This window comes from Lynx canadensis, chromosome A2 (genome assembly GCF_007474595.2).
Source record: "Lynx canadensis isolate LIC74 chromosome A2, mLynCan4.pri.v2, whole genome shotgun sequence".
NCBI classification, from domain to species: Eukaryota; Metazoa; Chordata; class Mammalia; order Carnivora; family Felidae; genus Lynx; species Lynx canadensis.
In genome coordinates this window covers 74,342,313-74,367,319 of record NC_044304.2, presented here as the reverse complement: position 1 = coordinate 74,367,319, position 25,007 = coordinate 74,342,313, and positions in this window count along the sequence as shown.

The window sequence follows — 25,007 nt, the reverse complement described above, 5'->3', positions numbered from 1 at the left end:
ATTAGTCCATGTGGTTTATGAGAAATCATCAGCACTGCCATATGCTGCCGGTTACATTAAATCTTTCCCCCAGTATTTACTACTCGGTGGCAAGGCTTGTCTCTAGCCTTTATGGTTTGGCATCAAATCTTGAAATGTGTATTTTATACTTAATTGGAATGGGGATAGGAGCACAGGAGCAGAATTAACCACTAATGAAATAACACTCCTCTCGACTGACATTGACCAGTTTCCAACTTGGTTGGTAAAATGCCTGAACATTGGTGTGAAACCACATCCATTGTGGCCCACGTGCTTTGTACGTGTGCCTAGAATTATGTACTATTAGAAGTGTGTCAAATTGCCATCAAAGTATCTGAATGCTTACTCTGGATTTAAAAAAAGTGTTTATGTACTTATTTTGAGACAGAGAGATTGCAGGTGGGAGAGGGGAGGAGGGAGAGAGAGAGAGAGAGAGAGAGAGAATCCCAAGCAGGCTCTGTGCTGTCAGCGTGGAGCCTCGTGCGGGGCTCGATCCCACGACCGTGAGATCATGACCTGAGGTGAAATCAAGAATCAGATGCTTAACCCACGGAGCCACCCAGGCGCCTTGCCTCTGGATTTTTGTACCTATCTCAACTGCAAGTGGGTGACAAACGGTTTGCAGACCAGCACTGGACAGAGTATGAGGAGGAAAGGGAGACTCGTGCCCCCTTTGATTTTGTCCGCCCCATCTACTCTCCAGCGTCCTGTTTCCCCAAACATCTCCACCCTCACCCTCACCCCCAACACCTATGTAACACACACGCAGACACACACATAGTGGCTGAAGGTCCAGTGTAATGAGAATCCTGGCAGCTGGTAAAATCTAGGGGGCCTTAAACGGTCTGATCACAAATTCCCCTCCTCACTTTGCTCCTGTGGAGAAGGACCTTGCCTAAATAAATTTCCTTATCAAAGGACCAGGCCCAGTTCCTGCTAGTCTAGTTTCATTTCCCTGCCAGCACATGGAATGCTTCAAATCAGCCAGCCACACGTTCCCATGGGCGCCTTATCCTCTTCATACCACACAGACCGTGTCTCACAGTTCACTCTGTTCCTGAGCACAATCCCCGTGGGGCCCAGCGTGGCACCTCTCTGGACTGTGTTCTCTCTGGATTGTGAGTACATGTAATTAATAAACCGCTGTCCGTCTCCTTTGTCCAGTGTTAGGGTCATGCGTTCAACCATACCCCAATGCCAGGGTTGGGAATCCCTCCCTCACCAATGGGCAAATAAGAGGCAGTTAAAACACCGACACATACACACACGTATGCACACACACACACAGAGCTCCTGAGAATACAAAGGTTTACACTAAGCCTGGTCCTCTTTGAGGGCAATGCTTGAGATTATATTCCTGTCCCTGTACTATTGCTCTAAATCACAGTTTGCTTTTTATTTTATTTTTTGAAAGTTTATTTATTTATTTTGAGAGAGAGAAAGAGAGAGAGAGAGAGAATAGGGGGAGGGGCAGAGAGTGAGGAGAAAGAGAGAATCCCTGGCAGGCTCCATGATGTCAGCGTAGAGCCCGAAGCAGGGCTCGAGCTCATGACCTGTGAACCAAAATCAAGAGTCAGATGCTTTGGGGCACCTGGCTGGCTCAGTCAGTTAGCATCCAACGTCAGCTCAGGACATGATCTCACAGTTCGTGGGCTTAAGCCCTGCATTGGGCTCTGTGCTGACAGCTCGGAACCTGGTGCCTGCTTCAGATTCTGTGTCTCCCTCTCTCTCTGCCCCTCTCCCGCTCACACTCTTTTCTCTCTCTCAAAAATAAATAAACATGAAAAAAAAAAAAGAGTCAGACGCTTAACCAACGGAGTCACCCAGGCACCCCATAGTTTGCTTTTTAAAATGAGCAGGGTGGAATTAGGAAGGGAAGGATGTCGATCTCCAGGCTTGGAATCAGAAGATCAAAGGTGAAAAGGCATACCGTAAGCTTTCAAAGCAATATGCATTCTTCCCTACTCCTTCCTCAGCTCCACTGAGGAAGTGTGATACTGGACATGAATATTTATGTAAAATGTCCTATGTATATTTTTAAAAAGAGAGATCTTCAAATGGCGGCCAGCTAACAGCTACTGACTCACTCTGTCCCATTTTCCTCCGGAAGTATCCAGAAAAAGTAACGCTGCAGCTGCACTGGGCTCCGGGAATGGCTGGCACCCTGGAAGGACCAGAGGCTCTCGGTGGTTGAAATCAGTCAGGTTTCCCCTGCCCCTTCCATTTGCTCCACCCCCATTTGTCCTCCATATAGCCAACTAATTTTTTTTTCAATTGTAGCAAAATACAGAGCACCTGGGTGGCTCAGTTGGTTAAGTGCCAACTTCGTCTCAGGTTATGATCTCACGGTTCATGAGTTCAAGCCCCTAGTCGGGCTCTGTGCTGACAGCTCAGAGCCTGGAGCCTGCTTCAGATTCTGTGTGTATCTCTCTCTCTGCCCCTCCCCTGATCACACCCTGTTCCTCCCTCTGTCTCTCAAAAATAAACAGTAAAAAAAATTATTTAAAAAATTGTGGTATAATACATGTAACAGAATGTACAATTTCACCATTCATAAGGGTAGAGGTCAGTAGTATTAGGTATGTTCCCATTGTTGTTCAGTCATGTGAAGAATTCTTTGCATCTTGCAAAACTGAGACTCGGTAGCCATTAAAGAACAACTCCCCACTTCTCCCTTTCTTAGCTCCTGGCAACTGTCATTCTACTTTCCACTTCCATGACGTTGACTACTCTGGGTACCTCATACACATATATAAACACTCAGTATTTGCCTTTTTTGTGACTGGCTTATTTCACTTAGCATGATGTCCTCAAGGTTCACCTATTTTGTTGCATGTGTCAGAATTTCCTTCCTTCTTAAGGCTGAACAATACTCCGTGTATAGATGTACCACATTTTGTTTATCCATTCGTTCATCGGTAGACACTTGGGTCACTTCCAGCTTGTGGCTGTTGTGAATAATGCTGCTACAAACAGGGGTGTACACATATCTCTTTGAGATCCTGCTTTCAGTTCTATTGGATATATGCCCAGGAGTAGAATTTCTGGGTCATATGATAATTCTATTTTTAAGTTTTTGAGGGAACTGCATACTGTTTTCCATTGCGGCTGCACGATTTTACATTCTCACCAACAGTGTGTTTTCTTTTCTTCAAATACTCATCAACACTTGTTATTTTCTGGGTTTTTTGGATAGAAGCCAGCCTGACGGGTCTGCAGTGGTATCTCTTTGTGATTTTGATTGACATTTACCTAATGCTTCATGTGCTTATCGGACATGTGTATATCTTCTTAGGAGAAATGTCTGTTTGAGCCCTCTGCCCATTTTTTTAATCAAGTTTTTTTTTTTTTTTTTTTTTTTTTAAAACAACAGCAGTTGTTGAGTTATAGCAGTTCTTTGTATATTCTGGATATTAACCCCTTACCAGAAATATAATTTCCAAACATTTCCTTCCTCTGCTGATTTGGTCTCTTGATGCACAGAAGAGTTTAACATTGATGTAGTCCAATTTATCTCTTTCTTTTGTTTTGTTGACTGTGTTTTTGGTGCCATATCCAAGAAATCATTGCCAAATCCAAAGTCATGAAGTTTTTTCCCACATTTTTTCTAAGAGTTTTATAGTTTTAGTTACTTTTTTAAAAAAAGTTTTAATCTATCTATCTATCTATCTATCTATCTATTTATTTAAGTAATGTCTACATCCAGTATGGGGCTGGAACTCACAACCCCAAGATCAAGAGTCACACACTCCTCCAACTGAGCCAGCCAGGCCCCCCTATAGTTTCAGTTCTTATATTTCACTATTTAATCCATTTTGAGTTAATTTTTTTTTATAGTGTCAGGTAAGAATCTAACTTATTCCCTTGCACATGGATATCCAGTTTTCTAGACACTATTTGTTGAAACATAGGCTTGTTATTTAAAATATTTATATATGTATGTATGTATGTATATCTCAGAGGAGATATGCTTCCTTGTGTGTGTGCTGTAGAGGTACTAGCCTGGCAGAAAGATTGAAAGCAATGGACGGGCGCGTGGGTGGCTCAGTCAGTTGAGCATGTGACTTCGGGTCAGGTCATGATCTTGCCATTTGTGAGTTCAAGCCACTATTCATTTTGCCTCATAGAATCATCCACTGTCCCTTTTGAGGCAAGCTGATAGAGATCTACAGGAACCCAATAAAAGCAGGTAGCTCTATTTGAGCCACTTTCCAATTCTTGGTTGGCTGCAAAATTCAGCGTGGCTAGCAGAAACATGGCTGTAGTTAAAGGCTGACCTGGCTCGCCCCCTTCTTCTTTTTTAAGTTTATTTATTTTTTTGAGAGAGACAGAGACAGCACAAGTGAGGGAGGGGCAGAGAGACAGAGGGAAAGAGAGAGAATCCCAAGCAGACTCCACACTGCCAGTGCAGAGCTCAATGTGGGGCTCAAACCCATGCAGCCGCGAGATCATGACCTGAGCTGAAACCAAGAGTTGGACGCTTGCTCTACTGAGCCACCCAGGTGCCCCTTGCTCACCCCCATCTTACTCTACTCTCCTTGCAGGTATCTGTGAGCGTGATACCTTCCACACCTCCTCACCTGTAAGTAGAAGTGACGTGAGTGTGTTTAATTGCCAGTGTGAGCCCACCACGGAGGCCACCATGGAGAATGCCTTGCGTTGAGAAGAAACTACAGCAAGACTAAGACAGCTTGGATCTGCTTCATGGAGAGGACAGTTGTCCTCGGCAGTAGACAGGAGACGTGGATGAGTAAGAAATGGACTCGTGTTGTATCAAGGCTCTGGGATTTGGTATTGTTTGTTTCTGCAGCACACCTTGGCCTTCATTGGCTAAATCTCTAGCTTTCCTCCTTTACTGTTGACCTTGGTGGTAGCAATGTGGGGTTATGGAGGGCCAGAGGGGTCGGGGGCAGGGGGAGTCCTAGCTTCCTCACTCTAAGTAACTGTCGAGGCAGCTCAGACCAACTAGTGTGAACACACTGGTCGGGGTGGGACTTCTGTGGGGTTGCCATTGGAACCAACAAATGCAGTCTGGTCTTCAGACATGCCTCTGGGTTCCCGCTCTGTCCATAGGTAGAGAGAAGGACTGTGAATAATTCAGTCAGACTCTGGTTGGCCTCCATTTTTTATTCTTCTAATGCTGAATTTGAGAAAAAAGTGGATTAACGTCTGCAGGGTCTGAGGGAAAAAAGATGTGACTCTAGAATTACACAACCACCCATGTTTCCTTTGTACTAGCAACAGGAATACATAAGTAAATAAATAACAAAATATAATTCTCTGGTCAGAACAACACAAAGGAATAAAACCATAAATTCAGCATGGATTAAAATAAGCCTTAGCAAATGTTACATATTAAAAATTGGAAAATGTTATGTAACAGAAAATTTCTACAAAATGTGTGATTTTTCTTGGGGAAAAACAAATCTGGAAATTATCACAAATGGAAACTATGAGGAAGTAAATGCTTGAATAGAGAAAAAAATAAACTATTGAAAATAATATCAAGGAGTCATATTTTTAACATAAAAAATTTTTTTAAGTAGGTTCCACACCCAATGTGGGGCTTGAACTCACAACCCTGAGATCAAGAGTCACACGCTCCACCTACTGAGCCAGGCAGGTGCCCCTCAAAGAGTAATATTTTTTAACAGTTTCAGAACCACTCAGCTGTGCTGGAAAATTCATTGCATTATAAGCATTCCCACACGTTAAAGTAAAATGTAAAAAACCATGTAGTCAACTGTTATAAAGTTATCTTGATTCAGACACTGAAGCCCGATCAAAGTAGCATGAATATACAACAGACTGATTTTAATTATTCATAAATTGCCTAACTCATAAATAAAATTCTGTTTTCTCATCTAAACACGGGGATAATAATACTGCCTACATTACAGTCATAAGCGTCACATGAGGTAACATGTTTGGGGTTCAGCAGTTAATGCACTTAGCAAGTGCTTGATAGCTGTATTTATTGTTTGGTAGCTATATTTATTGTTTGGTAGCTGTATTTATTGTTGCGGCATTTTCCAAATGAAAAAGGCTTTAGTGAATCATTTCCCATTCTTGTAGTTTTAAAGATATTGATTTTACCCAAATTAATTGATAGGTTTGTGACAATCAAAATACAAAGGAGAGTCTCCAAAGAACCTGAAAAACATTTCTAGTTATTCTTGAGGAATAACACGGCATCAAGAGAGAATAGAATTTTGAATAGAGAAGCATAACTGGAGTGTTTGTCCTAACAAACATTATAACATACAACAAAGCTACAATAACTAAAACTGTTTAGATACAGATTAGCGGAATAGAAGGAAGCGTCTAAAATAAATTATACTTATTATTCGATGAGAAAAATCACCACAGGTACACGATAAAAGATGAAATATCCAATAAATGGTGTCCAGGGTGTTAGCTATTTAAAAAAACAATAATAATGTAGGCTTTACCTCACATCTAATACACCTAAATTGCAAATGAAGGCAAGTAAAACATTTAAAATTTTAAAAATGAAAGAAAAGACCATAGACGTGAATACACGTAGTAAATCTTAGAATGGAGAAAGACTTCCTGACTACAAATGCAATGAAACAAATTAAAAAAGAAATGATAGATATGATAAAAAATTGCGTGCCACCAAAACATTTTAAAAGGAAACAAACAAACCTTTCAGAAAACATTAGATGTTAACGATCACATAAATTAGTAAGAAACTGTTCCGGAAAAAAAAGGGGGAAAAACAATCCACAAGAGAGAAGTTGAAAACGCCAATGAGCACACGAAGAAATGAACATATTTTGTGTTTTAAAATGGAAGATTAAAATAAAAACGAAACACTCGTATTTTGCATGATGGATAGAAAGCAGATTTTTAAGAAAATGTTAACACTCAACACTGGAGAGAATCCAAGGAACCTCTTCGGAATGGCTGAGCATTAAACATTTCCCAGATTCTGCCCATGCTCGAAGGAGAGAAGCCCAGAGGCTGAACCACGTTTCAAGTGTGGGAGCAGGGGGCAGCTGGGTTTTTGCAGCAAGGTAGAAGGAAGCGGCCCAGAACAGTGTCAGCCCAGATGCCCCCCACGGCCTGTCAGGGGCCTCCAAACAGATGCCTAACTCCTTGTTACAAAACTGATTTATTTATCTCAAACAGGAGTGAGTCGGTCAGTAAATTCCTTTCTTAGACTATAATTATATGAATCCCTGCCCATATGAAAAATGTGCGGTAGGACTTAAAAAAGGGATCATTCAAAAAAAAAGGGGGGGGGATCATTCTTCTATCATGGCATGAGACCACAGGTAACTTTTGTTGTTGCTATCATACCCAAATATAGGCAATTCTCTTTGCGAAGTGTCTTGACAGCCCTGGATTTGATTAGATGCTAAAATAGTCTCTTTAATCACGGAAAGAAAATTAACGATTCTCCTTACAAAAATACGCTAGACTAGAACATATACTCAAGAGTTTTTAGAAAATGCTTGTGTATGACAATATCTGCATTTTATACCACCTGCTTGAGGAATAAAATGTATCTTATATATTTTTTAAGTCAATTTTAATAAAAAGAGACGCCTGGGTGGCTCAGTCGGTTAAGTGTCTGACTTCGGCTCAGGTCACAATCTCACAGTTTGTGAGTTAGAGCCCGTTTCTGGCTCTGCACTGACAGCTCAGAGCCTGGAGCCTGCTTCGGATTCTGGGTCTCCCTCTCTCTCTCTGCCCCTCTCCCCTGCTCGTGCTCTGTCTCTGTCTCTCAAAAATAAACGTTAAAAAATTTTTTTAAACCAATTTTAAGATCAGTGGAACAATTTTGAATAGATAAAAATCACAAGCTTTCTGGGCGCCTGGGTGGCTCAGTTGGTTAAGTGTCCGACTTCGGCTCAGGTCATGATCTCACGGTTCGTGAGTTCAAGCCCTGCATCCGACTCTGCACTGACAGCTCAGAGCCTGGAGCCTGCTTCGGATTCTGTGTCTCCCTCGCTCTCTGCCCCTCCCCCACTCTGTCTCACAAATAAATAAACATTTTTAAAAAATCACAAACTTTTCTGTTCAGAGACTAAAAAAGGCGTTAAAACAACACTGGAATGACAGACCTGCCAAGCCTCTAACTACCAAATCTCCTTTTTCCATGACGTTAGTGAGATTCTGGCCCACTTGCTTTGTATTTAAGATTTGACTTTGGCATCTTCCCACCTCCCTGCCCGGGCCTGCGTGAGTATAACAACATGGACTATTTCGGATTTGCACAGCTCGAATTTGTCAGTGCTTTGTACGTCTATCAGAGCTCATTTGCACTGTCTTCACAGAAGTCTATCAGCACGGTTCGGTTTCAGTGCAGGTATTTTCAGATCAATTTCTTATACACCGGGCCAAGAGACTGGGTCCCTTCTACAGCCAGGACTGAGTCCTGAACAGAACTGGGAATTTCCATGAGGGATTTTCTGAGGACAGAGAGCCTTTTGGGAAACACGTATGGAATGTTACCTTTTTGTTTTTCTTCCATAATAATTTTCCAAAAGAATTCTCTTAACGCAGGGCTTGCACACTCAAATGTTCAAAGGGGCCAGCAGCTGACCAAGAGTTGTTATGATTTTGTTAAATTACCATCTGTTTAGTGGAACACAGCTGCTGAGTCACAGTTCAGCAACAGAGCACAAAAGAAATTGAAACAGAGAAGTTTATGACTCCCACGTCCTGGAGGAAGTAAACAGCACAATATGAGGGGCCACACAAGGAGGTCAAGGCAGAGGACTTGAGGCACAAGACTTTATTAGAGTCTGTGAGTGCAGTGTTTGTGGTTCCCTGACTAAGACCAGATTGGTCGATTCAAACCCAAAGAGTAGGTTTTTGGTAAGCTCCACGGGGGCCATACCTAAGGGGCACCCAAGAGGAAGGAACTAGGAGGAGGGGACACTGGATCGCAAGAGCCATGGGAAAGTTATATTGGGGACTTAGGATTGCTTGTGACCCTGCATGCTGCTGTCGAGGGCATGCACTTATGCAAGGGGCTAGTATTTAAGATCCCTGCAGACTGGGGCACCTGGGTAGTTCAGTTGGTTAAGCGTCCAACTTCGGCTCAGGTCATGATCTCACAGCTCACGAGTTCAAGTCCCACGTTGGGCTCTGTGCTGACAGCTCTGAGCCTGGAGCGTGCTTCAGATTCTGTGTCTCCCTCTCTCTCTGCCCCTCTCCCACTTATGCTCTCTCTCTCTCAAAAATAAACATTAAAAAAATATATTTCTGATTTTAAATCAACAGACTGGTAGTTCTGGTGCTTCCCTTAGTTTTTCAAACAATTTAGTTTTGCAAAAGTCTCTTGGGTGTGATCATTCCTGCGTACTGACACGTATCCAATTCAGGCATTCTGTGAGAGACCCTGTCCTGTTCTAACCAACCTGTTTGATTTCACCTCTATCACATGCATGGTCAAATTTCTAACGTGATATGACAAAAAAGACAAAGTGAGCCAATATAATCCCTTCTTCTCATTCTTGTGCCCTGAGTACCCTAGTGAGATTTACGGTGTACCCCTGCTATTCATTCCTTCAACCCTTATTAAGAAGGCATCACATGTCCAACTCTGTGCAATGGGCTGTGGGAGCAGATATTCACCCTGCCACAGAGCACCTGTGGCTACCGGAGGGTTTTGAACCCATTTGAGTCAGTTCGATCATGTGCAGCTATTAGGTTCTTTTCAGTAAATAGTAATAGCTGCTAATATCAATCCTCTGGTAGTTAACGAATCCTCCAAAATCTGGTTTTAAAGGAAAGCAAGGTCTAAGGGCACCTGGGTGGCTCAGTCAGTTAAGCGTCTGACTTTGGCTCAGGTCATGATCTCGCAGTTCATGAGTTTGAGGCCCACGTTGGGCTCTGTGCTGACAGCTCAGAGCCTGGAGCCTGCTTTGGATTCTGTGTCCCGCTCCTCTCTCTGCCCCTCCCCTGCTCAGGCTCTGTCTCTCAAAATAAATGAATAAACATTTAAAATGAAAGGAAGGAAGGAAGGAAGGAAGGAAGGAAGGAAGGAAGGAAGGAAGGTCCTAGGTCAAATTCTGCCACACATACAAACATTTATTAAATAAACAGTTTTAGTAAGCAGGCACATAAACCATCAAAACACTCATTCTGTGAGTTCCATGGAGACCTACCTCTCTGTACTTTAGGCGATCTGCAAACACCTTGGAAGGCTCACTTGAGCAATTGTGGCCACAATCCAAAGATAGAATCTCCCCGATAATTGGCAGCAGATGACCATGAGCCTTTGAAATTGAGCCAGGAATCATATCCCAGGTGCCATCTTGAGGACCTGTTGGTTTGTGTATGATAAGGGCTTACCTAAAGTAATTTACTCAATGCACAGATCTCAAATGCCACTTGTTTAACTAATTTAACCAATCCTAACATTTTTTGCACTGAGGATCAAGCCAGAAATTTCACCAACACAAACCCGTTTCAATATGCAACATGTAAATTAGCGAAGTGTCTAGCTTTGATGAAAGATAAAGATAGCTGTGTTCTCTGCATAGCTGCGGCCTTTCTGATTAAATGCTAGCTGAACCCCCCCACCCCCACCCCTTGAGTGTAAATTCCTGATTAGGATAAGTGACAGCCCCTAGTGTGTAGGTTAAAATTAATACACTCATCCCTTTACATCACGCTGTCTGCACTGAAGTATTTTTACACAAATTATACACATTATAAAACAGGGTTTTAAGCTATATACAGTTTTAATACCATTTTAGTTTCTTCCGAATGGTATTAAAGCTCAGGAAGAATGGGGCTTGGGCCCCCTCCCTGGCAATGATTTGTATTAAATATACTCATTACTGGTAACTCTACTAGGAAAAGGAAAATGTTATTTTAAATTTATCTATCTATCTCTCTATCTACCTATCTATCTATCTAAATATCTTATCTATATATCTATCTATCTGTCTATCTACCTATCTTTCAGTTTAAGTTGGCCAACCTAGGAAAAAGGCAGAATTCCTCTAAGGGTAAAAACTTCTCTTTTGTAGAGTAAAATCACCTATTTGACACAAAACTGTAGGGCATAGCCCAGTAAGTTAAGATGGAGACCAATAAAGAACTGAATTTAGAAGTGATAAATGGATTCAGTAAAGTTGCAGCATACAAAAATCAACATACAGAAATCTGTCGCATTTCTAGACACTAATAGTGAAGCACCAGAAAGTGAAAGTAAGAAAACATTTCCATTTATAATTGCATCAAAAACAATAAAATCTCTAGGAATGAATTTAGCCAAAGATGTGAAAGTCTTGTACTTTGAAAACTATAAAACCCTGATGAAAGAAATTCAACATGAGGCAAATAAATGGAAAGAGATTCCATGCTCGTAGGTTGGAAAAACAAATACTGTTAAAATGTCTATTCTACCCAGGTGCGTAAGTGGCTCAGTTGGTTAAGTGTCCAAATTCGTCTCAGGTCATGATCTCATGGATCGTGGGTTCAAGTCCCATGTCAGGCTCTGCACTGACAGCTCAGAGCCTGGGGCCTGCTTTGGATTCCTTGTCTCCCTCTCTCTCTCTGCCTCTCCCCTGCTTGTGCTCTGTCTCTCTCTCTCTCTCTCTCTCTCTCTCTCTCAAAAATAAATAAACATTAAAAAAAAAATGTCCATACTACACAAAACAATCTGCAGATTAAATGCAATCCCTATCAAAATACCAACAGTAGGGGTCCTGGGTGGCTCAGTTGGTTGATTGTCTGACTTCACCTCAGGTCATGATCTCACAGTTTGTGGGTTCGAGCCCACATCAGGCTCTCTGCTCTCAGCACAGAGCCTGCTTCAGATCCTCTGTCCTCCTCTCTCTCTCTCTCTCTCTCTCTGCCATTTACCCACTCTCTCTCATTCTGTCTTTCTCTCAAAAGTAAGTAAACATTAAAAAAAAAAAAGAAAAAATACCGACAGCATTTTTCACAGAACTAGAACAAACAATTCTAAATTTGTATGGTATCACAAAGAACCTTCAATAGCCAAAACAATCTTGAAAAAGAAAAACAAAGCTAGAGGTATCAAAATTCAGACTTGAAGTTATATTACAAAGTGGTAATAATTGAAACAGTATGGTACTGGCATAAAAATAGACACATAGATCAATAAAATAGAATAGAAAACCCAGAAATAAACCCACAACTATATGGTCAATTAATCTTTGACAAAAGAGGAATGAGTATACAATGGGAAAAAGACAGGCTTCAACAAATGGTGTTGGGAAAACTGGACAGCTTCCTGCAAAAGAATGAAACTGGAACACTTTCTTACACCATCCACAAAAATAAACCCAAAATGGATTAAAGATCTAAATTGAGACCCAAAACCATAAAAATCCTGGAAGAGAGCACAGGAAGTAATTTTTCTGACATTGGCTGTAGCGACATTTTTCTAGATATGTCTCTTGAGACAAAGGAAATAAAATAAAAAAATAAACTGCTGGGACTGAATCAAAATAAAAAGCTTTTGCACAGTGAAGGAAACAATCAACAAAACAAAAAGGCAACCTACTGAATGAGAGAAGATGTTTGCAAATGACATATCCAATAAAGGATTAGTATCCAAAATATATAAAGAACTGATATGGGGCATCTGGGTAGCTTAGTCCGTTGAACATCTGACTCTTGATTTTGACTCAGGTCATGATCCCAGGATCCTGGGATTGAGCCTCTCATTGGGCTCCACATTGAGCGTGGAGCCTGCTTAAGATTTTCTCTCTCTCCTCCTCTGCTCCTCTCTCCCACTTGCATGAATGCTCTCTCTCTCTCTCAAATAAAAAAAAAGGAACTGAGACAACTCAACATCTAAAAAACAAATAACTCAATTAAAAAAATGGGCAGAGACTTGAACAGACATTTCTCTAAAGAAGACATCCCGATGGCAGACACATGAAAAGATGCTCATCATCACTGATCATCAGGGAAATACAAATCAAAACTACAGTGATGTATCACCTCAATAAATGATGTGTCAGCTGTCAATAAAATGTCTGCTACACAGAAGAGCTGTGGTTAGTGGTCTTTTGAGAGAATGATGGAGGCGAGGTGGGGTAGAACATGGACTAAGGGGGTTCAGAGAGAGGACAGCAGCCCAGGCATTGACCAATGAGTACTGATCTCTCTCTGAACTCAGCTGACCAATTGAGAATTTAGCAAGATTATACATTGGAGCTAGAGGTGACCAGGAACTTGGAAGGTCCTCTGGGAGTCCTCTAAAATCTTGGGGAAGGTTTGAACTTCCCACAATCCATGTAGCATAGGTTGGTGCCATGCTACATCAGATATAAACTAAAGAATAGCCCCAGGGGGTTACAGACATCTAGATCTAGAAGCTGGAATAAAATAAAAGCAGATCTAAATCTAGAATGCATCCCTTATTGACTGTCCCCAAATGCAGGCAATTTTCAAGACATTTTTATTTATTTAACTGAGAAAATGAGTTGTTTTCTCACATTGGAATTTTTTAAGGCAATATTCTTTCTATGATCAAAAATATGTTCTTGTTCAAAATTTTTTGATGCCAGAATTCTTTGGCATTTAAAGTAAAATCATATCATAAATCATAGCTGCTGTTCCTATATACTCTGCTCAGCACCACGGGTCTGGCATGCTACTAAGTGTTGAAGATGTACAGAGAAAAAGACAGTTGTTGCCATATTCAAATTTCTGCTGGCAGAAAAATAAATTTTAGGGGCATCTGGGTGGCTCAGTTGGTTGAGCATCCAACTCTTGATTTTGGCTCAGCTCATGATCCCACGGTTTGTGGATTCAAGCCTCTCATCAGGCTCTGATGTTGACAGCATGGAGCCTGCTTGGGATTCTCTCTCTCCTTCTCTCTCTCTGCCCCTCTCTCACTCAAGCGTTCTCTTTCTCTGTCTCTCAAAAATAAATAAACTTTAAAAAAATTTTTTAAAAAGAAAAATAAATTCTATTGAATTTAATGAAATCAGCTTTTTTTTAAGTTTAATTATTTTTGAGAGAGAGAGAGAGAGAGCACAAGCATGGGAGGGGTAGAGAGAGAGAGGGAGAGAAAGAATGTGAAGCAGGCTCCATGATGACAGTGCAGGGCTCCACCCAGGGCTCGATCCCCTGACCCTGAGATCACAACCTAAGCCAATATCAAGAGTTGGACGCCTAGCTGATTGGGGCACCCAGGTGCCCCTGAAATCAGCTTACCCTTTATTCAATCTGAGCAGCCTTCCAAAACTTAACGTGATGACTTAACATGAGCATAAAATAGACATTCTTCTAAAGTGTTCCCCAGTGAGCTTCTCTGAGCTGTGGATATTCTGGGAAGGCTCAACTTTAGATTCTGATTCTGAGGAGGCCACATTTGCCTTTTAGACTAAAATTTACTCATAAATAAACAGTCTGTCTGCAACTTCCACACTTCCCATCCAAGCTGTTGTGATACTTCTCAAGGCCACTGATCATTTTGGACTTTTCATTGATTGAATTTGTGTTTTAACATATGTAAAAAACATTAGGCTGTGTTTGTCTGTTTGGAAAATCTGATGGTTTTAATTTTATAGGTAGACTTGCAGTTAGTTCCTACATATTCAGCATCCAGACAACATTAAAATGGAGGCTTATTTCGCTGAGATGTGAGTGATATAGTTCAAAGAATGCCAGGGGAATTACTTTTTGTGGTGTTGGGGGGCACTGAGTTGGATGTTAGTTGTGAGGCAGAGGAAGATTTAATATACTAAATCTGAGTATTTTAGAGTTGGGACCTTTAGAACGGAAATGGGCGCCTGGGTGGCTGAGTAGGTTGAGTTTTCAACTCTTGATTTCATGGCAGTTCATGATACCAGGGTCATAGGATCAAGCTCTGTGTCGGGCTCACGCTGAGGGTGGAGCCTGCTTAAGATTCTCTCTGTGTCTCTCTCTCTCTCTGTCTCTCTCTCCTTCTGTCCCTCTCTCCCACTTGCGCTCTCTCTATAAAATAAATTTTAAAAAATTTAAAAAAAAAAAGAAGTGGGTAGACTTGGAATGATTGGAGAAAGGAAAAGGGTTTTCAGTTGGATATACGGATGGGGGTGTGGGCGCAGGGGACACAGGTGAAGAGGTCACAAAAATGTAAAGGAGATGATTCGTGTTCTGACCTATCACCTCCACTTCTGTGTCTAGACCAACTTTGATGCCCTCTTTCCCTTCCACACCAGCTGGCCATCCTGGAGGGGCACCACTGCTACAAATAATGGTCCAAGAATCAAGTTTCAAACATAGGATTCACTACTACTTACCTGCAAGTCTTTGTGAAAATATTACCTCTTTCAGCCTCGGTTTCTTCATCAGTAAAATTAGTATAATATTGCCAAATGGAAGATTTTAGTCAGGATTAGTATATTTCATAGAATCTAAGATAAGATTGATTATAAGACATACTTTACGTACAACTAAAGAAAAGCAAAAAAAATAATACCAGTTGAATTATAGCACCATAAATCTAAGGATGCACTCTGATATTGGAAATGCTAAAATGTGAACATTTTATGTGGAAATGTGGAAATGTGGTAATGCTAAAATACAACAAATACAATATTTAATATTGAGGCATCTTGAAAAATGTAAAGTACTATACAAATATTATTTATTATTGGTTTTATTTTGTGATATATAATGACATGAACCTGATGGATACACAAAAATGATGAACTCTCATCAAGTTCTGGCACAAAGAAATGAGAACCTAGCCCTTGAAATCTGAGAAGGCAGAGACTTTATGAAATATGACATTGACAAAAATGAACTATTGGGACCTCATCAAAATAAAAAGCTTCTGCACAGCGAAGGAAACAATCAACAAAACAAAAAGGCAACCGACAGAATGGGAGAAGATATTTGCAAATGACATATCAGATAAAGGGTTAGCATCCAAAATCTATAAAGAACTTATCAAACTCAACACCCAAAAAACAAATAAGCCAGTGAAGAAATGGGCAAAAGACATGAATAGACACTTCTCCAAAGAAGACATCCGGATGGCCAACCGACACATGAAAAGATGCTCCACATCACTCATCATCAGGGAAATACAAATCAAAACCACAGTGAGATACCACCTCACACCTGTCAGAATGGCTAACATGAACAACTCAGGCAACAACAGATGTTGACGAGGATGTGGAGAAAGAGGAACCCTTTTGCACTGCTGGTGGGAATGCAAACTGATGCAGCCACTCTGCAAAACAGTATGGAGGTTCCTCAAAAAATTAAAAATAGAGCTACCCTACTATCCAGCAATTGCACTACTAGGTATTTATCCTAGGGATACAGGTATGCTGTTTCGAAGGGACACATGCACCCCAATGCTTATAGCAGCACTATCAACAATAGCCAAAGTATGGAAAGAGCCCAAATGTCCATCGATGGATGAGTGGATAAAGAAGATGTGGTATATGTATATATACAATGGAGTATTACTCGGCAATCAAAAAGAATGAAATCTTGTCATCTGCAACTAGGTGCATGGAACTAGAGGGTATTATGCTAAGCGAAATTAGTCACTCAGAGAAAGACAAATATCATGTGACTTCACTTATATGAGGACGTTAAGATACAAAACAGATGAACATAAAGGAAGGGAAGCAAAAATAATATAAAAACAGGGAGGGGGACAAAACATAAGAGACTCTTAAATATAGAGAACAAACGGACAGTTGCTGGAGGGGTTGTGGAGGTGGGATGGGTTAAATGGGTAAGGGCTTGAGGAATCTACTCTTGATATCATTGTCGCACCATGTGCTAACTACCTTGGATGTAAACGGTAAAAAATAAATAAATTATAGAAAGGAAAGATAGGAAAAGATAGGAAAAAAAAAGAAATACTACATTGAGGTTTGCATTATAAAAGTGGAAACAGACTCAAAAGATAATCATATTCTTATGGATCCATTGTGTGCCACAAGGTAAAATTATACATGTGTTAGAACATAAACATCTGAAGTCTATTATGTATGAAATCGTGTCATTCTTTTGTAGCTGTCCCGGAGAGAAAATCTAAGAGGTCAGATTTTGAGCACCAGCTGCTATTACCTTCACCTTCAAAGTTCATCTTGTGGGGTGGCTCAGTTGGTTAAGCATCTGACTTCAGCTCAGGTCATGATCTCATAGTTTGTGAGTTCGAGCCCCGTGTCAGGTTCTGTACTGACAGCTCAGAGCCTGGAGCCCCCTTAGGATTCTGTGTCTCCCTCTCTCTGCCCTTCCCCCACTTGTGTGTGGGTGCAAACTCTCTCTTTCTCTCTCTCTCTCTCTCTCTCTCTCTCTCTCTCTCTCTCTCTCAAAAGTAAATAAGTAAGCATTAAATTTTTTTTTTTTAAAGTTCATCTTGCAATGGATGGTGAAATTAGTAAAGGAGTAATCTTTGGAGGGTGTTAGTAAAAATCTAACCGCTGTCCCAGACTGTTGACAGCTTCACCTAGGAAATATTCCACATCCTTTGTCTTGCTAAGGAAAGGGAAAACAAACTGAGACAATGAAACTAGAAAATGTAAGTGGTAGGTAGCTTTAGGGCACGTGAGAACTCTATTCTTAGCGGCCATTAGCTATCATTTAAGGACTTTTCTTAGTCAAAGTGATGAGGAAAATAGTATAAATATATTTTTAAAGGAGATATTTAGAGAACAGAATACTCACTGAACATTCCCCTAATTATCTGCATTTATGAGTACAGATTTATTTCTTGAGCATTGGAGAGAAACTGATTCCATTTTTAGAATATCCAAATCTAAATGATGTGTACTCTAATAGGGTACAAAAGAAGCATGGGACGAAGTGGTTTTTATTCATTTCTTTAAAAAAAATTTTTTAATGTTTTATTTATTTTTGACAGAGAGAGAGAGAGACAGAGCATGAGCGGGGGAGGGTCAGAGACAGAGGGAGACACAGAATCCGAAGCAGGCTCCAGGCTCTGAGCCGTCAGCACAGAGCCCGATGCGGGGCTCGTACTCATAGACCACGAGATCATGACCTGAGCTGAAGTCGGACGCTCAACCGACTGAGCCACGCAGGAGCCCCTATTCATTTCTTAAAAATTTTTAAAACTGCAGTGTAGTTGACATATAATGTTACATTAATTTCAGGTGTACGACACAGTGATCCCACAACTCTGTGTTTTTTGCTGGGTTCACTACAAATGAACTACCTTCTGTCACTATACAATGCTAATACAGTACCATTGAGCATATATTCCCCATGCCAGAACTTTCTTCCTCGTGGCTTACTCATTCCATAACTGTAAGACTGTACTTTCCACTCCCCTGCACCCATTTTATCTATACCCCCACTCCCCTCCTCTCTGATGACCCTCAGTTTGTTCTCTGTATTTATGGGTTTGTTTCTTGGTTTTCGTTTGATTGTTTTGATTTTTGGATTCCACAAATAAGTGAAATCATATAGTATTTGTCTTTCTCTGTCTAACTTATATTACTAAGCATAATACCTTCTAGGTCCAACTGTGTTATTGAAATGGCAAAATCTCATTTTTTATGGGTGATTAATATTCCATTATATATATATGTGTATATATATACATATATGTGCATATGTATATATAGTATACATATATATACAGTATGCATATATATATATATATATATATATATATATAGTATGTTTTTTATCCGTTCACCTGTCAATGGCCACTTAGGTTGCTTCCATATCTTGGCTATTGTAAATAATACTGCAATAAACATAAGGACGCATATGTCTTTTCAAATGAGAATTTTTCATTTCCCTTGGGAAAATAACCAGTAGTAGAATTTTGGGATTGTATGATATTTATTTTTTTAATTTTTTGAGGAACCTCCATACTGTTTCCCACAGTGGTTACACCAATTTATATTCCCACCAACAGTGCACGAAGGTATCCTTTTCTCTGCATACTCACCAACACTTGTTATTTCTTGTCCTTTTGATACTAGCCATTCTGACTGGTATGAGGTGATATCTCATTGTGGCTTTGATTTGCATTTCCCTGATGATGAGTGATGTTGGGCATCTTCTCATCTATCTGTCAGCCATCTATATGTCTTCTTTGGGAAAACGTCTATTTAGGTCCTCTGCCCATTTTTTATTTGGATTATTTGGTTTTTTTTTTGGTGTTGAGTTGTGTAAGTTCCTTATAGATTTTGAATACTAACTCCTTATTAGATATGTCATTTGTGAATATCTTCTCCTATTCTGTAGGTTGCGTCTGTGTTTTACCAATGGTTTCCTCCACTGTGTAAAAGGTTTTTATTTTGGTGTAGTTCTAATTAGTTTATTTTTGCTTTTGTTTCCCTTGCCTCAGGAGACATATCTAGAAAAACATTGCTAAGGCCAATATCCAAGAAATTACTGCTATATTTTTTAAGGATTTTTATGCTCACATTTAGGTCTTTAATCCACTTTGAATTTATTTCTCTATATGGCATAAGAAAGTGGCCCAGTTTTATTCTTTTGCATGTAGTTTTCCAGTTTTCCCAGCACTGTCGTTGAAAAGACTGTCATTTCCCCCATTGTATCTTCTTGCCTCCTTAAGTTGTAGATTAATTGACCATATAAATGTGGGTTTATTCTTGGGCTCTCTATCCTATTCCATTGATCCATGTGTCTATTTTTGTGCCAGTACCACACTGGTGTTTTTCTTAAATGTTTATTTATTTATTTTGAAAGAGAGAGAGAGAGAGAGAGAGAGAGAGAGAGAGCATGAGCACGTGTAGGAGAGGGACAGAGAGAGAGGTACAGAGACTCCTAAACAGGCTCTGTGCTGTCAGCACGGAGCCTGACATGGGGCTTGATCCCACAAACTGTGAGATCATGACCTGAGCTGAAATAAAAAATCAGATACTTAACTGAGCCAGCCAGGTGTCCCTACACTGTTTTTATTACTATAGTTTTGTAGTATAGCTTGCCATCCAAAATTGTGATTAAAAAATGGTTTTAATTAGAAACTTTTATATATGTACCCTTCATATGTATCAGTCAGAACATTTCACTGGGTCCTCACATCACCAAATAGCTGAAGCATGTTCTGAAAACTAGTCTCCACAAGACTGAGGAATTCTCTAGGTTATTCATTCTGATCCCGACTAACAACGTAAAATTTTTCTTTATAGTCTGGTCTATAATGAGGGACATAAAAAATGATCACTTTTCATGTCAGATCAAGACGCATAGCTTGGTCTCAAACTTCTCCTCGGTTAAGAGTATAGTTTGAAGGAAATTTAGAAAGCTCTTTTAAGATTAGATGTTTTGTCCAATTGTTGACAGGGTTCTAAGCAGGGTAAGAAGACGAGGGTAAAGAAAATGAAGGTGGGAGGTTTTACCTTTTGCTCTGTATTTTCTTCATTTGAATTTTTTTTACATTGAGAAACCACTGCTTATATAATTCATGTTTTCAAAAATTAATCTTTGTCTGATGAATTGGTATGGAAAACAATGAGGGAGAAGAGGTCTGTAAAATATGTGTTGACATAACAATCTTAGTTGTGTATGCACTTAATGACAGACCTTCAAAATACATAAAATAAAAACTGACAGAGCTCACAAATCCACAATTACAAATAGTGATTTTAACAATCCTCTCTTAATAGTGTAAGCAAACAAAAAAATCCGGAAAGATATAACAGATTTGAACAACACTATAACCAATGTAACCTAATTGTCAAAGAATGCTACAGTAACAATGGTAGGATGCTTATTATTTTTCACCATACCCAGAATGCTTATCAAGACATACTATATACTGGGCCATAAAACATATCTGAGCACATTAAAGAGTTGAAGTCATACAAGGTATATTCTTTAACCACAACCGGATTAAATTAGAACTGGAAAAAAAAGATATCTGGAAAAGTTTTCAAACAGTTGGAAATTAAACAACCCACTCCAAATAGCCCATGGGTCAAGGAATAAATAAAAGAGGTATTAGAAAATTTTCTATATGAATATGAAAACATAACATATCAAATTTTGTGAGATGTAGAAGCAGTTCTTAGAGAGAAAGTTTTTATCTATAAATGCTATATTAGGAAGAAAAGAAAGGTTAAAATCAATGATCTCAGCTGCTATTTTAAGAAGTTGAAGATCAAATTAACCCCAAAAATAAACAGAAAAAGGGAATTAAAGATAACGACAGAAATTTCAATTAAGTGGAAAATGAATAAACAAAAGAATCAGTAGAAACCAAAAATCTGTTCTTTGAAAGGATCAAAACCAGCTCAATTTCTAAATAGACTGATAAAGAATAAAGAAAAAGAGACAAGTGATCAGTATCAGGAATGAAAGAGGTACATGACTACAGATCGTATAGACATTAAAAGTATAATCAGGAGGGGTGCCTGGCTGGCTCGGTTAAGTGTCTGACTTTGGCTCAGGTCACTATCTCGTGGTTCATGGGTTCAAGCCCTGCGTCAGGCTCTGTGCTGACAGCTCAGAGCCTGGAGCCTGCTTCAGATTCTGTGTCTCCCTCTCTCCTCCCCCTGCTCATATCTGTCTCTCTCTCTCTCTCAAAAATAAATAATAAAGAAGAAGAAGAAGAAGAAGAAGAAGAAGAAGAAGAAGAAGAAGAAGAAGAAAGACTTAGAAGAAGAGGAGATTAGGACCCAAACACACACAGGGGAAGGCCAGGTGCAGACAGACACAGGAGAAGGCAGGCAACTGCAAACTATGGAGAGGTGTCTTAGCAGAAATCAGTGCTGCTAACACCTTGACCTTGGACTGCTAGTCTCTGGAACTTGGAGAACATACACTTCTGTTGTTTAAATCATCCAGGGTGTGGGACTTCGTTATGGAAGCTGTAACAAACTCATGCAGGAACTGATATGTCGTGACTTACTTAAACATTTTTAAATTTTGATTACTTTCAGGGAGTTATGCCAATATTCAAGTATGTGTCAAACAAACCTTCAGGGTTTCTCATGGAGAGAAACTGCTGGCAGGTAGTCCAAAGTTGACTTTTTAATTCTTGAATTCTATATACCAAATGAAAATCTTTCTCTCTGCTGTTAAGAATGGCTGAGATTGATAAGAAAAATATGCATCTATGGCATTTAATTTCACATTCCCTGGGCTATCTGTTGAAAGTGTATGTTATGAAGCATTCAGTAGTTAGAAAAGTTATAGGATCAGGTGTTCTATTGGGTAGCTAAGTTCAGTTGATATCTGTGGGCTGGTTTCAGTCTGCTGTATTGGCTTGCTGTCATATTTAAAAAGATATTCTAGGGGCGCCTGGGTGGCGCAGTCGGTTAAGCGTCCGACTTCAGCCAGGTCACGATCTCGCAGTCCGTGAGTTCGAGCCCCGCGTCAGGCTCTGGGCTGATGGCTCAGAGCCTGGAGCCTGTTTCCGATTCTGTGTCTCCCTCTCTCTCTGCCCCTCCCCCGTTCATGCTCTGTCTCTCTCTGTCCCAAAAATAAATAAACGTTGAAAAAAAAATTAAAAAAAAAAGATATTCTAGATTACATTCATCTTTTGGAAGAGTTGGGCTGGGTGGTCTTTCAAATTTTGTTTCTTTCCAGTTTACTATGAGATGATTCTGCTGTTTCTTTTTTTTTTTTTACATTTTTTTTTTGAAATAAATAAAAGAGAGAGAGGGAGGAGCAGAAAGGGAGGGGAACAGAGGATCTCAAGCGGGTTCCATGCCCCACAGCAGTGAGCCCAATGCGGGACTCGAACTCTGGAACTGGGAGATCATGACCTCAGCCAAAGTTGGATGCTCAGGTCGACTGAGCCACCCAGGTGCCCCAATTCTGCTTCTTGTTAACCTGCTCTATATACCATGCTCGATATTAAGGCTACAGGATAGTTGAAGTTGCAAATTATTTTCTCATGTAGGAAATGCTAATGTTCAGATATTCATACACAGTTATAGATAAGTGCTATTGTCTATGTTTAGTGGTTGCAAAACTAAGTTTTCCTGACCTCCAATTCACTGCATTCGATGGTTAAAGTAGTTGCTCCCTCTGATGTGCTCTCAGCCTGCTGTTCAGGAAGACATAATTGTGCCTGTAGAGGAAGATGTGTTGGAAACACTCATAGCAGGATATACTTAAAGCAACTCAAGTTGAATAGAGCTACATTATTCAAACTGAAAACCTGATGAAAAATTTGTTGCAGCGTTCCCTAACCAGTTAGAGGTCTCGTTTGGAGGGACATGATAATGATTTGCTATTTATCATGAAGTGTGCCTTTTATATCTGTAATTGAATAAAATACATAGCAAGGGACGGTCTTGGATCAGAGTTTTGCAGAATAGGATCGGCAGCTGCAAACACAATGTTAATCATCAGCTCTGACGGGAACACAAGAAATAACAAAACATCAATGGTTGCATTTTGATACATGGTTTCCAGCTAGTTACTGAGCAAGCGTAGATACTCGGAGTTGAGTACAGGATCAAAGCCAATGTTAAGAGAAGGTATTTTAAAGCTCTCCATTGTTTTAATGAAAAAGCAGCACCCTCCATCAAGAAGTTTCTGAACCCTAGCCAGAACTCTTCATCTAGAAGGGAATTTAAGTGTTGGGATACTGGAAAGCCAGTCATTAGCTACCCATCACTCAGCCGACTGGTATTAGCAATAATGTCAACACTGATTACAGATTATAGAGAAAGGAAAGATTTGGGTTTTAAGAAACTCACTGAACGATTAACTTTTGTGAATGAATATGTAATTCCATACTCCTTTGCGATATCTAAATATGCAATAAAGTGCAAAATATATATTTTTTTCTTAAGTTCTAAATAATGTTTGTTTACTATTTCCTTCATATAGCAACAATGAATCTACATCCACACTGAACATGCCAGCTAAATTTCACAGAGGCTGCAAATAGACTTCCTTTGATAGGATCAGAGTTTTAACTTAGTAAACATATGTTTCCTTAATAATTCAGTATAGAAACAGACATGGCCCAGAAATCATGTATTACCCAACAATGTATTTAAGTAATGTCATCACCAGAAAAAACAAAACAAAACAAAAAAAAAAGGACTGAATAAATTGTTGCAATAAATAAAAGTGACAAAAAAACTGATTAAAAAAAGAGAGGGATTTTAATTTCTCAAATTTTTCTACTGAACATTTAAGTTTGAAAACACAGATGAAATTAATTTTAAGAAGATGCTTTTATTCTGATCATTAATTTGCTAATGAAATGATTAATTTTCAAGTTAATTTTTAATTTTAATCACAGGAATATAGGTTCATAGTTAAAACGTCAAATAGTAACAAAAGTCTTATAAAGGAAAACAGCCATCCCTTTCCAGCCTCTTCCCTGGAAGCAATAGGTTTCAAACTTAGTTTTCTCTTTCGCTATATATAAAGTGGAGAATCCCTTTCTCTTCTCTTCCTTAAAGTAATTGCAAACCATCATTCCTGGTTTAGTCTATCATCAGGGTTTTATTATCATGACTGTATCAATTAGGGTCCATCAGAAAATTACCCAGTGGAGAGGCGCCCAGGTGGCTCAGTTGGTTAAACGTCTGACTCTCGATTTTGGCTACGGTTATGATTTCATGGTTCGTGAGTTTGAGCTCCATGTCGAGCTCTGCACTGACAGCGAGGAGTCTGCTTGGGATTTTCTCTCCTTTTCTCTCTGCCCTTCCCCTGCACGTGTGTGCTCTCTCTCTCTCTCACACGCTCACTCTCTCAAATAAATAAACATTGAAAAAGAAAAAGAAAAAGAAAAGAAAATACTGAGTGGGAATAGCGATGCACAATGCTGTAAGCAGCAGCCGTAGAATTTTCTCTTATTAATAGTGCTCTATTTCAAGTGAGTGATTTTTCAGATCACCAGGTTAATGGGTCAAAGTAGCACCTTACAATAGAGATCTAATATCTAAAGATGCCCATCAATCAAGTACCTTGACCCTTCTTATGGGTAGGAGATGAAAGTTGCATAATTTGTTGTTTACATTGGAAGAAATATCCTGTTGTGTGCCCCACAACACTGAACCTTCAGAACCATCGTAATCAGAGTCTTGAAACTGACTCTT